The following is a 13,721-nucleotide window of genomic DNA, read 5'->3' as shown; positions in this document are numbered from 1 at the left end:
CATTAGATAATCGTTCTATAATCTGGTTACCATTAGATAATCGTTCTATAATCTGGTTACCATTAGATAATCGTTCTATAATCTGGTTACCATTAGATAATCGTTCTATAATCTGGTTACCATTAGATAATCGTTCTATAATCTGGTTAACATTAGATAAGCGTTCTATAATCTGGTTAACATTAGATAAGCGTTCTATAATCTGGTTAACATTAGATAAGCGTTCTATATTCTGGTTAACATTATATAAGCGTTCTCTAATCTGGTTAATGTTATAGAAGCGTTGTATAATCTGGTTAACATTAGATAAGCGTTTTGTAATCTGGTTAACCTGGTTAACATTAGATAATCGTTCTATAATCTGTTTAACATTAGTTCAGCGTTCTATAATCTGGTTAACATTAGATAAGCGTTCTATAATCTGGTTAACAATAGATAAGCGTTCTATAAACTGGTTAACATTATATAAGCGTTCTCAAATCTGGTTAACATTAGTTCAGAGGTCTATAATCTGGTTAACATTAGAGAAGCGTTCTATAACCTGGTTGACATTAGATAAGCGTTCTTGCTTACTGCCTAACATTGAGTCAGCGTTGCTTTAACATTTGGCTAGAATTCGTTCTAGATGGATAACATTTATCTGGGTTCAATTAGGATAAGATTTGGTTTTAATTAGTTCTAACTTTATATTGCATTTGACAAGCATTTGTTCAAACTGTATAATATTTGATAAGCATTAGTTCAAACTGTATAATATTTGGTAAACATTAGTTCAAACTGTATAATATTTGATAAGCATTAGTTGTTCAAACTGTATAATATTTGGTAAGCATTAGTTCAAACTGTATAATATTTGATAAGCATTAGTTCAAAATGTTTATTATTTGGTAAACATTAGTTTAAACTGTATAATATTTGATAAGCATTAGTTCAAACTGTATAATATTTGGTAAGCATTAGTTCAAACTGTATAATATTTGGTAATCATTATAGTTCAAATTGTATAATATTTGGTAAGCATTAGTTTAACCTGTATAATATTTGGTAAGCATTTGTTCAACCTGTGTAATATTTTGTAAGCATTTGTTCAAACTGTATAATATTTGTTAAGCATTAGTTCAAACTGTATAATATTTGATAAGCATTAGTTCAAACTGTATAATAGTTGGTAAACATTAGTTCAAACTGTATAATATTTGGTAAGCATTAGTTTAACCTGTATAATATTTGGTAAGGATTTGTTCAACCTGTATAATATTTTGTAAGCATTTGTTCAAACTGTATAATATTTGGTAAACATTAGTTCAAATTGTATACTATTTGATAAGCATTAGTTCAAAATGTTTATTATTTGGTAAACATTAGTTCAAACTGTATAATATTTGATAAGCATTAGTTCAAACTGTTTAATATTTGGTAAACATTATTTCAAACTGTATAATATTTGATAAGCATTAGTTCAAACTGTATAATATTTGGTAAACATTTGTTCAAACTGTAAAATATTTGGTAAGCATTAGTTCTAAATGATTAATAATTTCTTTATTTTTTTTACATCAATAAATGATATGTAATTTTGGAACGTTTCTAAGTCGTGAAAACTGCAAAAGGCAAAAAAATACATTTAACAGATGTTTATTGTAATATCAATACAAACACAACAATAATACTAGATGGAGCATTTTGGTCAATTTTTATTTTTTATAATTAGGTTTTTTAAAACAGTACAAATAGAAGTTTGGGTCTTCAATATCCGATAGAGGCTTATTAGGTGAGAGGGGCGTGGAATTTAAAAATTCTCTGAATTCGTGAGTCACGCTAAACAAATACTAATTAAGCATGTCCGGGCAAAGTTTAATCCTTGGTATTGCGCCGCACAAAAGTATAATAAATTAAAATTAAAGAAATTAAGTCTTTGCCACACACTCTCATATCCTAATTTGCTACAAAAGGTAGACCTTAATATTTCATATTATGAATTCTGTTAGATTAAGTAATCTAAGTTTGGATGATCAAAAGTTTAACTCGTTAGGTTGCACAGATATAAAAATTAGAAAATTCGAATTTGTGGCAAAGACTAAATTCTTTTAAATCTTTATTGAATTTAAATCTTTTAAATGATTAATAAATCATCAAAATTATGAAATTATGCTTAATAAAAATATTGTGGAAATTTTTAAGATTCGTTTCTTAAATTCTTAGTATTAATTGGTTTTGTTAATTAAAAGGTTTTAAAAACAGATGTAGTTTTCCGTTTGTTTTAATATCATGCACTGTCATGAGAAAAGTCCCCATTTAACCTCCAGAAAATGTATTTGCATTTTTGTGTGTTTACTTTGGTATGAACATATCTTTTTACTGATTTTTGGACTTACTTTTCTCGGAATAAAAACATGTTAGAAATTATTACTAAACTTTGATGACGATACAAATTTGTCCAATTTCTAAAGCTAGATGGCCGAAGGGGGGGGGGGGGGAGGGGGGCTGAGAAATAGAAGGTACGTATTAGGAATCTGTTTTTCGTTATTTGAGAGATTTGTAAGGCGAGAAACAATTTTCACAATTTAATGTAATGTAATTTTAAAGTAAAGATAGTCTAAACTTTCTTTTTCTATTACCTAACATCGGAGAATAGAATTGAATAAAACTTTGAAAGTACAAATATTTCATACATTTTTTACTTGAACAAAGTAGAGAATTGTGTTCAATGTGTGTATGTAAGTGGTGTGTATTTGACAGTTGGAATGTAAGGATATGTTTAAACACATGTCAGAAATATATATATTTTTACATTCAAGCTTATTTAAATTACTGAAAATACAGCAAAAACGGAATTCAAAAATGTAACACCATGAAAAAAATCTGTGCATTTGAATCCATCATAGGAAAAAGTTACTTCAAAGAAAATGAAGAAAATTATAAGAATTCATTACATTTAAAATACAACTTCCTCATTGTTACTCTTGTAGGGATTTAAAAAGGCACAATTTAAAAAGGACAAACATGCCCTCCTTTTTAACTAAAAGCCACTTGAAATCACTTTTATCAGTCATTTAAAGTCTTCTCCTTGTAACGTAAAGTAAAAAGTATATTTTTATCTTTTATATATTTGTATTTAAATATAATATTAGAAATAACATATCTGTTCATTGCTTGAATAACAAATATTTTTGGCAGATTTGTCATCTGACATAGTGTACCGGAAACATCTGATTTGTGTCGTCACAGAACCGGAAACAGAACGTCAATGCCATGTGTGAATAAAATATATATTAAGCAACTCATTATCTTCTTATGTGTATTTGTATTTTTTTATGACTACATGGGCTGTAAGCTAAACCTATAAGATAGTATGTATATTTTTCTAAAGAAGATGATCAAAATCTTAATCTCTTTATCTATTAATTTATTTATTGAAAAGACCAATGAAAAAATGCACTATTTCTATCTAATTACAATATAAAAAATATGGGCTAAATGTTAAAAATCTCATTCGATTTTTCACAGATCATGATAATTTTTAGTTCCGTTGATATTATTTTAAACAAAAAAGATTTATGAAAAAAAGAATTTAAGTCTTGAAAAATCAGTTGCACTCCTTCAGCTTAAGAGAGCAGAGCTCTGCTCAGAAAGCTCTATGCACTATTTGCAGTGGACGCTGAGAGAGGTTTCTTCCCATAGGAGGGAGGGAAGGCAAAGCGGCCCTGAACCCCGTGCTTAATTAGCTAGATTCCTTTCTTAAAAAACAGTAACCAAGGCCGGGGTACTAAGTCAAGAAATAGGAGTAACAAAGAGCTAATATTTCTATAACTAATCCGGTTTTACACCCTCTCCACTTGGCGATCGGAGCCCTTTCTGGATGGGCCCGGCTCCACATCTGTCAAAAAGGGACAACTCCATATTCTGCATGCAGCGGTGCACAACAATGCGATACTACCTAAGGAATTCTGCTGGACTGGGAAACAAAGAGAGTGTTTTTTAACAAAAGATTCCTGATACCCCACTCCTATACAAACTCCTATCCTCATATCTACTCTCCTCTTCCTACCATCTAATCTTCTCACAAACAGGGAAATGAGACTCTAGGATATTTCTCTGTTGAATCCTACAACAAAATTACCTCTGAACAGGTCACTTGATTATCCTTTTGTTGGAATTGTAACCCTCCTTTTATAGGAAAGTAAAAATGTGCGGTTCAAAGCAGGGAAGCTCTTGCTCCCTCGCCGCAAATAAAAAGGAGTGGTGACCTAGAAAATGCGATTAGGACAGAATATGCAGCAATTACAATTAAGCAAAACAAAATCGTAAACAGAGAGGGGGACATCTTTTCAAAGAAAGGGTGATCGTGCATTGTCTTATAATAGCGCAAAGACAGCGCCTTGTAAACATTCTTTTAAAAGCAGCGCCATAAATGGACGGGGAAAGGGAAGCAAGAAAAAGAGAACCTGCAGACATGCAGACGGAGAAAGGAGAAAAAAGATGAACATTTAAAATTATCAACTATACCTCGTACCATTTTATTTTATGAAAATTATAAAAAAAAATTATAAAACACTTGGAATTTTTTTTTTTACAGAACTCTTGTATTGTCTAAAGGAAGCCATTAAGCTAATATATATATATATATATCTACAATCTAAATATATACATATAGTATATATATTTTTCTTTTGATGGAACCCAATTTTCCAATCTCCGGTTCTCTTAACTTGCACTCTCCTTACTTTCTCATATATTTGAAGATTGGTGATCCCACTCTTTTCTTTGGAAATCTGCATATTGGGTTTCTTGCATTCTTTCCCCACCTGAACCTTAAACTTGAACCTTACTATGTTCTTATGTGTCTTTTCTTTATATATAAGGGACTTTAAGCGTTATTTAAAGTGACCCTACATGCAAACATGACAATATCCGATTTACATTGGTACCCTTTAAATATAAAACATGTCTCACGTGTTATTTTTTGTCAAAAAATAAATAAAACTAATACATTTCTCAGAACTTTTTTGCCATTTTTTAGAATCTCCCTAGCACCTGAATCATTAAAGTCTGTAGTCTTTTTTTAATGAGCTAAAAAATTAAGCTATTTCTAGGGAGTGGCCGGGGGACGCCCCCCCCCCTCTAGTCATTACGTAGATTTAGACCCCCTCACAGCACTAGAAAAGTTTAGGAATGCCAAGCTTTCTTCAAATTTGTAACGTTTAATGGATAAAATGTTTCGAAAATAATTTTGTAAATGCTTGAAGATAATTTTAACGCCAAAGTAAATAGATATAAATCACAGTCACATTACAATCTAGACGGATACATAAAAATCACTTTTTAACGTACGAATTCAGTAAAGTATTCACAATCCCTAATTTTGCTAAGCAGTTTTATTAATTCGCGGACAATCCCTTTAACATGATAACATTATATATAATCCATTGTCGATATTATGGTTGGTGTGTAAATATTATAGTACAGCTGTAACTCTGTTTCATATCAGATAGAAATCTAGGAAACCAGAGCTTTGTCACGATTCATTTTATCTTCCTTTTCACAAACATATCCATTGACGTTACATTAAGAACACGCAGGTCAGTCTATTAGACAATCGGGATGTCGTGGCTCCTTTGGTTTTGATTTTAAGCACAATGGTGTTCAAAAAAGCAAATTTATTTGGTCAAATATTAGCAATTCAAAACAATTTTTTCATCTCAAAAGCTCTTCTGTAAGATAAGTATCAAGATTTATAGGGAGTGTCTGGCTATACATGGTATTTGAGCTAAGAATGAAGTATTGTAGAAAAAACTAGGATTCATTTCAGATATATCAGAAGTTTTTACGGTGCATATTTGTTCAGCATAGATCATCCCTCCAAAATAGACAATCAATGAGGATTCTAAAGATTGATTTTGCTGAACAAATATGCATCGTAAAAAGGTCTCATAGATCTCAAATTTCTCTTCAATACTGCATTCTCAGATCAACTACCATGTTCTTCTGAATAGGTTTTCTTTAAGAGGTATTATGATACAAAACATATAGGTTTTATATTTAGCAGTACATCAGTCTAACGTGATAGTGCAGCTTCGGCTGAGCTTGTTTACGTTCCTCTTATAAATTGCCGTACACTTACATAATTCACTACATATAAACTAAAATGTGAGTTTTTTGTGTTCTTTTCTTCAATAAATAAGTCTAACTTTTTACTACTATGTACTTTATTACACGATTTGGTTTATCCAGGGAAACTCAGGACACCTCAGCGTTATACAAATACATTTCCTAAATTACATTGACAGTTATTGGTAAAGCAGGTTAATAAAATAGATTTCTTCTCACGTAAAAAACAAATAAATAAATATTTCGCTTTTCTGAAATGCCACGGATTTTCAAAAGACAGTTGTGGCACAAGAAGCCCAACAAACGGATCTGTACAAGAAAGTTAATAGACGGGCCTGAACAAGATCATTAACAGACAGACCTTTAAATTCAACAGATTAGCTTGAACAATAGCTCGATAGAGGGGCCTTTATAGGAAGTTTAGCAGACGGGGTTTTATGAGCAGTTCAACGGTTCAACATACAGGCTTTTAAAAGAAATTCAATAGACGGGCTTGTTTAAGAAGTCCAACAAGCGGACCTCTAGAAGAAGTTCAACAGACGGGCTTGTACATGAAGTTCAAGAAGTACTGTATGAACTACATATTTTTTGGCCGGAAATCTGATTTGTAATTTGATTGTATGTTGTTAAAGGGAAACATATATCTGGTTTGGGATATTTAATGGATTTTTCTTGTTTTCTATAAATGTTAACAAATATATGGACAATAGAGTTGTTAGGAATAGAGTATGGGTGAACTTGAGTACAAGCGGTATCAGGTAGATGTAGATTTAAAAACAATAAAAGGGAGTGAGCTAATCATGTTTATTTTCTTCGCTTTCTACAGACTCAGTGACATCAACGCCGGAATATTAATTAAAATCTACTAATAAATAACAGTATGAACAGACGCCTAGGAGAGGAGGTTCCATTTTCTATTATATGGACAAATACTGTTACATATACTCTTGATAATCATATATAATACATACTGAAACTTTATTGACAAAATTAAATAAATACTGAAACTTCTTGATAAAGTTAATAAATATTTTTTTTCTAACCAAATAGATTATCAAGTACAATTGGTGGCAACAGAGAAATGGACCAAGTATCCATGACGTCACAATTGGGCAATAAACATTTTTTACAACTCCATACCTATAATCAAAGGATCCTTTCTACGTGGGGGGCAGGGGGGATTCAGACCCCTCCACAGCCGTTATAGAGTTAATAAACAAACTTAGTTCTCACAAAACCTTTTGTTTTAATTTACCATCCATTATTTGAAATAAGAAAATTTAGAAAAAGTTAAATTTCATTCTTCATTTCGAAGTTCAAAGATATTGTTTAACCAAAAATTTATCTCTATAATAATTTAAGAATTGAAAAGATCTATTTATTTCTTATTTTTAAATTGATAAAAAATAATTATTACATTTGTTTGGGTGTATGTTTTTTTGTGTTTGATCATAACTCATTAACCCCTTGGCCGATTTGCCTCAAATTTCGATAAAGGAACTCCGTAGAAGCACAAAATAATTTGCTTAACTTGGTTTATAAACTTTATTTAAAGGGAGTGTTCGCGAAAAATTAAGGGGGGGAAAGGCTTACGTCGAAAAAAAAATCGATGGTGATCACTACAAATATTTGTTGCGTCTATGAGGAGAAAATTGTTAAAACTACTCATTCCGAAGAACATTGCGTCCATATATTACATAATGCTTGTTTCATATAGAATATACTTTAAAGAACGATTATTTGGCCGCTAGGTATCTCTGCCCACGATCCTTTTTGGGTTCTACATGGATCAGACTCCAACCAAAAAAAACTTCGTTTAAAGTACATTGTAAATGAAACAAAAAAAAATAAAATGAAATATGAGCTTTTTTACGAATGCGTAGAAAAAAAATCGATGATTGTAGGTTTTAATGTTTGAATGATTTGTTTGGAATTAAATTGAGTTTGTTTACGATCCAAATTGAATATTTCAACTTTTTGAATTTGTATGGACGCTATGTTCTTTGGTATGAGTAGTTTTAAACAATTTTCTTCTTATAGACGCGCGCAACAGATAGGATATTTTTTCGACGTAAGCCTATACCTCCTTACATTTTTCTCGAACACTCCCTTTAATTTGGTTTACGTATTTTCCAGGCAGATCTGGGTTTCTTATCTAGATATCATATATATTTGTAGTGTAAAGAAGAAATAGATATATTGAGCTTGATTTGAATACACATAAATTAATTCATAGAATTGGTGAAAGAGAATATCTATCAATCTATCTTTGCTTAATTTTCTATTTATATAAGTTTGTCTGTCTGTCCTTGATTGACATTCTATTCACTTGTCTAGCTTGTTTTTTTTCTGTCTGACCTAATATGTCTGCCTGTCAGTTTTTTTCCATTATATGTTTTCCCATAATTTTACATCTTTGATTTTCAATCTTTTTCTAAGCCTTTGCAATGCCTACATGCTGTTACGCGTATATTCAGGGTTTTCGAAAATAGACAAAATCATTATTATTTAGTGAGACTCACTGTACCAAGTTGAGTTGGAGTTTCCTGATTGGACGGATATGTCCGGTAAAGTAAGCAGTCCTACTATTGGCTACTCTAAACTGAGATCTACCTGGAAATGATAAATCAGACTCACTCTAGATACAGGGCTTGATCAGTTAACACCTATGCTTAACACCTTGTCTTTGAGTGTTGTTGTTAGATTTATCATTTCAGATCTTTTAATGCTTGAGTAGATAGATACCCTTTTATTCCATTATCAGGACGCCAGCATATGTAAGTACGACATTTGTTTCTGCGGCCCTGGTTTAAATTTCCCTCTGTGCAGTAAAAGGAATATGCCCCGTAACTTTCTCAATCTCAAATGTTAGAGTCCGCGAATTCGCAATACATAGTTTCGTTTATATTTTTAGTTCTGATAAATTATGTAGTGTTTTATATCTAAAACAGTTCATTTTTTACTAGATTTGATCCTGCAATAAATAAGTCACAGAAGAGTGCTTTAAACTTTTATTACGAGACAGAGAACTTACGGGATACAATTATCCGGCCTACCTAGGATGGAATCTAAGTAAAGGGTTTTCATTATTAGTCGACGAATTTAGTTATGAGAAGGATTCGTCGCGAAACACATGCACATTTATCCATATCTGTATGCCGAGTATGTCCAGGGGTGGGGGGCAGGGGGATGTGCCCCCCCTGAGAATACAGGTGTTTCAGCCCCAACCGAAGGCTGTAAAAATCCTGCCCAGAAAAACTCCTAAATACGTCCCCTTTTTAATCTGCTTATAATTTTCAATCTACATTTCTATACATTTATTATAAATCTATCTGTCTTAAATCTATTTATCTGAAAATATTTTTAAAAAGCTTGGAACCTTTGAAAGATCTCTTAACTATCAACTTGACATTCTTAAAATTTTCTCATTACAGTATTTACCATCAAGCTCTCTTCTTAAGATGTGGAATAACCTGCCTCTTGACTTAAAAAGAAGCAACTCTCTAAGTATATTTAAAAATAGACTACTAAATTCTCTTTTTGAAAATTATAGGACAATGTGTTATAAACCGAATTGCTATTCATGTAAAACTAATTAGATATGTTTAATATGCTTTGATATTTGTTGTGTACATGTCAGAAAATTACTTTAAACTCTAGTTATTCGTATTAGTGTATAAACTATTTTGCATATGATAAATTTGCACCCTGATCTCTAATCGTTCTCCTTAAATCTATTTAATTGAAATATTTTGTTATTATTACTAAAATTAGGTGGAAAAAATAATCAAAACAGCCAAGAGCTATTTTATACTTGTACTGTTAATATAATCATCAATTTTGTGATTGTAAACTCTATCTGTATACAGATACATTTATTTTAGCAATAAACTTTATCTTATCTATCTTATCTTATCTATCTATCTATCTATGATCTATCTATTAACCTTAACCTGATTATTGCAAAGTTTCTAGTTTCTCTAAGTTTATGTTAAGTGTTTATATTCTTCTAAACTCTGCTTGACCCTGCCATGCAATAATCCACAATAATATTATTTTATTCCATTTTCAGACAATTTTTGGTTTAGTTAATTCCCAAATATCAGGTTAACTAATAGCAGCTGACCCGCGCAGCACTGTGAGATAGACAGAGGGAGAAGGCAAACTTCGTGTTACATGACTGACGGCTATGTGACCAAGCAGATCCTCTAGCTTTGATTTTTTTAGCACAAGTATGAGAAATGCAAGTTTATTAATAATTATAACATATTAGAAATTAAAAACATCTTTGGTTTCCTCAGTAGCTTTTATTAAAGGGAGTAACCGGCTATGTAAGGTAGTTGAACTGAGTATGCATTGTTGTGGAAAACTTCTTTCGAATTCATTTGAGACATATTAAACTTTTTAAAGATCTGTAAATCCTGAGTTTAAGCGCAAATTCGATGTTCAAAAACTCTTACTTTGGGGTTGGAAACGTTTTCAGAATTAGTTTCTTTTTAATTATTAAATAACGACGACAAAAAATGTATACAAAACTCTACAGTAAACTAATGAGTTGTTTCGGAACTGGTTGAGAAAATAAAAATTAATCTTATCATAGAAAAAAAGTAATCTTGTTAAATTATTAGTTTCTATTTTCTCATTATTCAAGTTCTTATAATTCACGAACATTTTCTGCAGATTTTCTTGAATTATTATTGAAAAGACGACATTTGAAGAATTTTAAGAAATCTGCGAATAAATTCAAAGAAAATAAGAAATTCGATATAATGATGAAAACAAAATAATTGATTCTAGCATTGATTTATTGGCAAATTTTTTATGAGAAATATGTTCCCAACCATCTAATTAGATTACTGTATGATTTTTACTTTATTTTTCATCGTCGTTATTTAGTTATTTAAAAAAACCCGATTCTGAAAACACGTATCCACCCCCAAAGTAGGAGTTTTGAACGTCTAATTTGCGCTCAAACTCAGGATTTACAGATCTTTAAAAAGTTTAATATGTCTCAAATGAATCGGAAAGAAGCTTTCCACAACACTGCATACTCAGTTATACTACCTTACGTAGCCGGTCACTCCCTTTAATAAGAAGAGTTATGATTGAAAACATATCAGAATTCCATCTAATGGGCAGCTTACTTTAACTTGACGTAGCAGAGATAATAGTTAAATCACTTCTCTAGTTCCTAGGTTCAAGCTGAAGAGAAGTGGTTGAACCATGTTTGCACGGCTCAACTATGATTTGTTTTCTTTAAATCTGGTTCCCGAGCTGTTGTGGCTTTACTCAATGCAACTATTAGGGTCGGTAAGGGTTGAACTGTATATAAGGGTCGGAAAGGGGTGTTCCTTATATAAGGGTCGGAAAGGGGTGTACCTTATATAAGGGTCGGTAAGGTGTGTACTGTATACTAGGGTCGGTAAGGGGTGTATACTTTATATTAGGGTCGGTAAGGGTTGTACTGTATATTAGGGTCGGTAAGGGGTGTACTGTATAGCAGGGTCGGTAAGGGGTGTACCGTGTATCAGGGTCGGCAAGGGGTGTACTGTATATCAGGGTCGGTCGGTAAGAGGTGTACTGTTTATTAGGGTCGGTAAGGGGTGTACTGCATACCGAAGTAGAGATGGTTATCGTTGTATGAGAGCGATTTTTATCGAAGGAAAAGAACGATAATTTTAAAAACGAACGTAATCAATTATTTTTAAATCATTGAAAAAAAACGACAAAATGGAATGTTTATGAACGATGAACGATCAAAATGAAAGAAGTCGAACGTGCCCATCTCTATACAGAAGGGAGGGCCAATTTTTCTGACATTCTAGAAGGGGGGATGTAGGGCTGATTCTCTCTAGAAAGTCGTAATTCTAACTTCTCAACCAATAGCCCTCTGCCCTCTGACTACGCCACTGCAGTACAGTTAATCCGAAAGGTTAGATCCGGTACACTTACAATTTTATTTGTCATTACTTGTCGTGCCGGTACAAAAATGGCATCTATAAATGAACATGAATTTAGAGTGTAATTTAAATAAGTCACTGCGTCAGTAAAAGTTCCTTGTTTTAAAAACCAAGTTTATAGTTGTTAACATTGGGATTCAATCATTCAAGTGCTGCGTATGGCATTTCTAGTCTTGTATCATCATAACTTGTGGATTTTTAAAAAGAAACAAAAGTACTGTCTCGTGTAGACGAAACTTATTAAATGGAAATCATCTCTGCTCAAGATACAAAGTCGAGTAGGAGATCATTGGATGAAGCAAGTTATTGATCGAAAAATTGTAGGTATCAGGAAAAGGGTTGGACAAACTGAAGTAATAGTGTAATGTTTAATATCCATCTTAAATAACAGCTGTCTTTACGCAACAACAGGCACAAAAAAAAACAGTCAATTCTTTAACTAAGGCTAAAGGAATGGAGTTTCACAAACTCTGATTTTCTAATCCCTATTTATTTACTACCCAATATCGAGTAAACCTTAGATATTTGAAACATATGAATTATGTTATAGATCAAATAAAAGACTCAATTCCTTTGGACCTTTCATAACTAAGGATCTAAGATTTATGTAGATTCATAATTGTCAAAGATTTTTTTATTTTATTTGGAAACAGTGATAAAATATTTACTGCATTGAATTAGCACTAGCCCTAAATAATTAACAGACCTCTGTATAAAAATTATATAAATATATACGTCTAAAGGAATTGAGTCTTTGTCACAAACTCTGATTTTGAAATCCCTATATCTTAACAGCCCGATGTTGTAGACCTTAGATATTTCAAACTATGACTTCTGTTATATCAAACAATCAAAGTTTGAAATATCAAAGGTCTATATAATTTGGTTGTAGATATATTGGTATTAGAAAATTGGGATTTGTTGCAAAGACTCAATTCCTTTAAAAGAATTTCGAGGATTTTTTGAAATATTTAGACAAATATTTCAGCATAGTTTTATCAGGATGAGAAGTTTTTTTCCGAAATATATTCTAAACACTTCCCGTGAGAAAAATATTCCAAAAATGTTGTTGCATAATAAACACTTATTCAATAGGTAAAAAAACGTGTTTAAATAAATTAGAATTCAAGTGGTTTCAATGATTTTGGGCTTATTCTTGTTTGATGTGAAATCCCTAAAGCATATGTCTGGTATTCAGTTTCTTGTTATATTAACTAATATGTCACTTAACTCCGGGTTAGGAGTATAATTGATCTCTGTGTACTCCGAGATACTGACGGAGACTAGACCCAATAACGGAGATTTTAGAAGTAAGGACGGGATTCCGGAGCAGAGAACTCCGATCAAGGTTTAGGGAGAAATCTTACAGGTGGAAAATTAGTTGGATGGAACAGAAATTTACTCCATTGATCTAAGAAATATTGATCTGTAAGACAAGAAACTCAGAACTACGAGAATAAGAAAAAAGGGAACTCTAGGAGAAATGGAGACAATGCGAAATCTAGGATAACCAAAAGAACAGAAGAAGGGGGAAAAACATGAGAACCAGGAAAACTGGGAGGATTTCGTGAATTTGAGAAACAGGAGAACTAGGAGAACTAAGAAAACCAGGAACCAGAGGAACTAGACGAACTAGGAAGACTAACCTAATAG

General features: G+C 31.9%; 1 protein-coding gene across 1 annotated transcript in view; it reads right to left on the bottom strand.

The window, feature by feature from the left end:
* LOC111714582 (dipeptidyl aminopeptidase-like protein 6) overlaps positions 1-13,334 on the bottom strand; it is a 53,656-nt gene extending 40,322 nt beyond the window's left edge. The window contains exon 1 of the mRNA XM_023489721.1: positions 13,243-13,334. The gene's annotated coding sequence lies outside the window, so the exon portion shown is untranslated. The remainder of the gene's footprint in view (positions 1-13,242) is intronic.
* Positions 13,335-13,721: the final 387 nt, after the last annotated feature.

Source organism: Eurytemora carolleeae, unplaced genomic scaffold (genome assembly GCF_000591075.1).
Source record: "Eurytemora carolleeae unplaced genomic scaffold, Eaff_2.0 scaffold1609, whole genome shotgun sequence".
NCBI classification, from domain to species: Eukaryota; Metazoa; Arthropoda; class Copepoda; order Calanoida; family Temoridae; genus Eurytemora; species Eurytemora carolleeae.
Note: the sequence above shows the minus strand (reverse complement) of the source record. Positions and strands in the feature narration are given on the sequence as shown.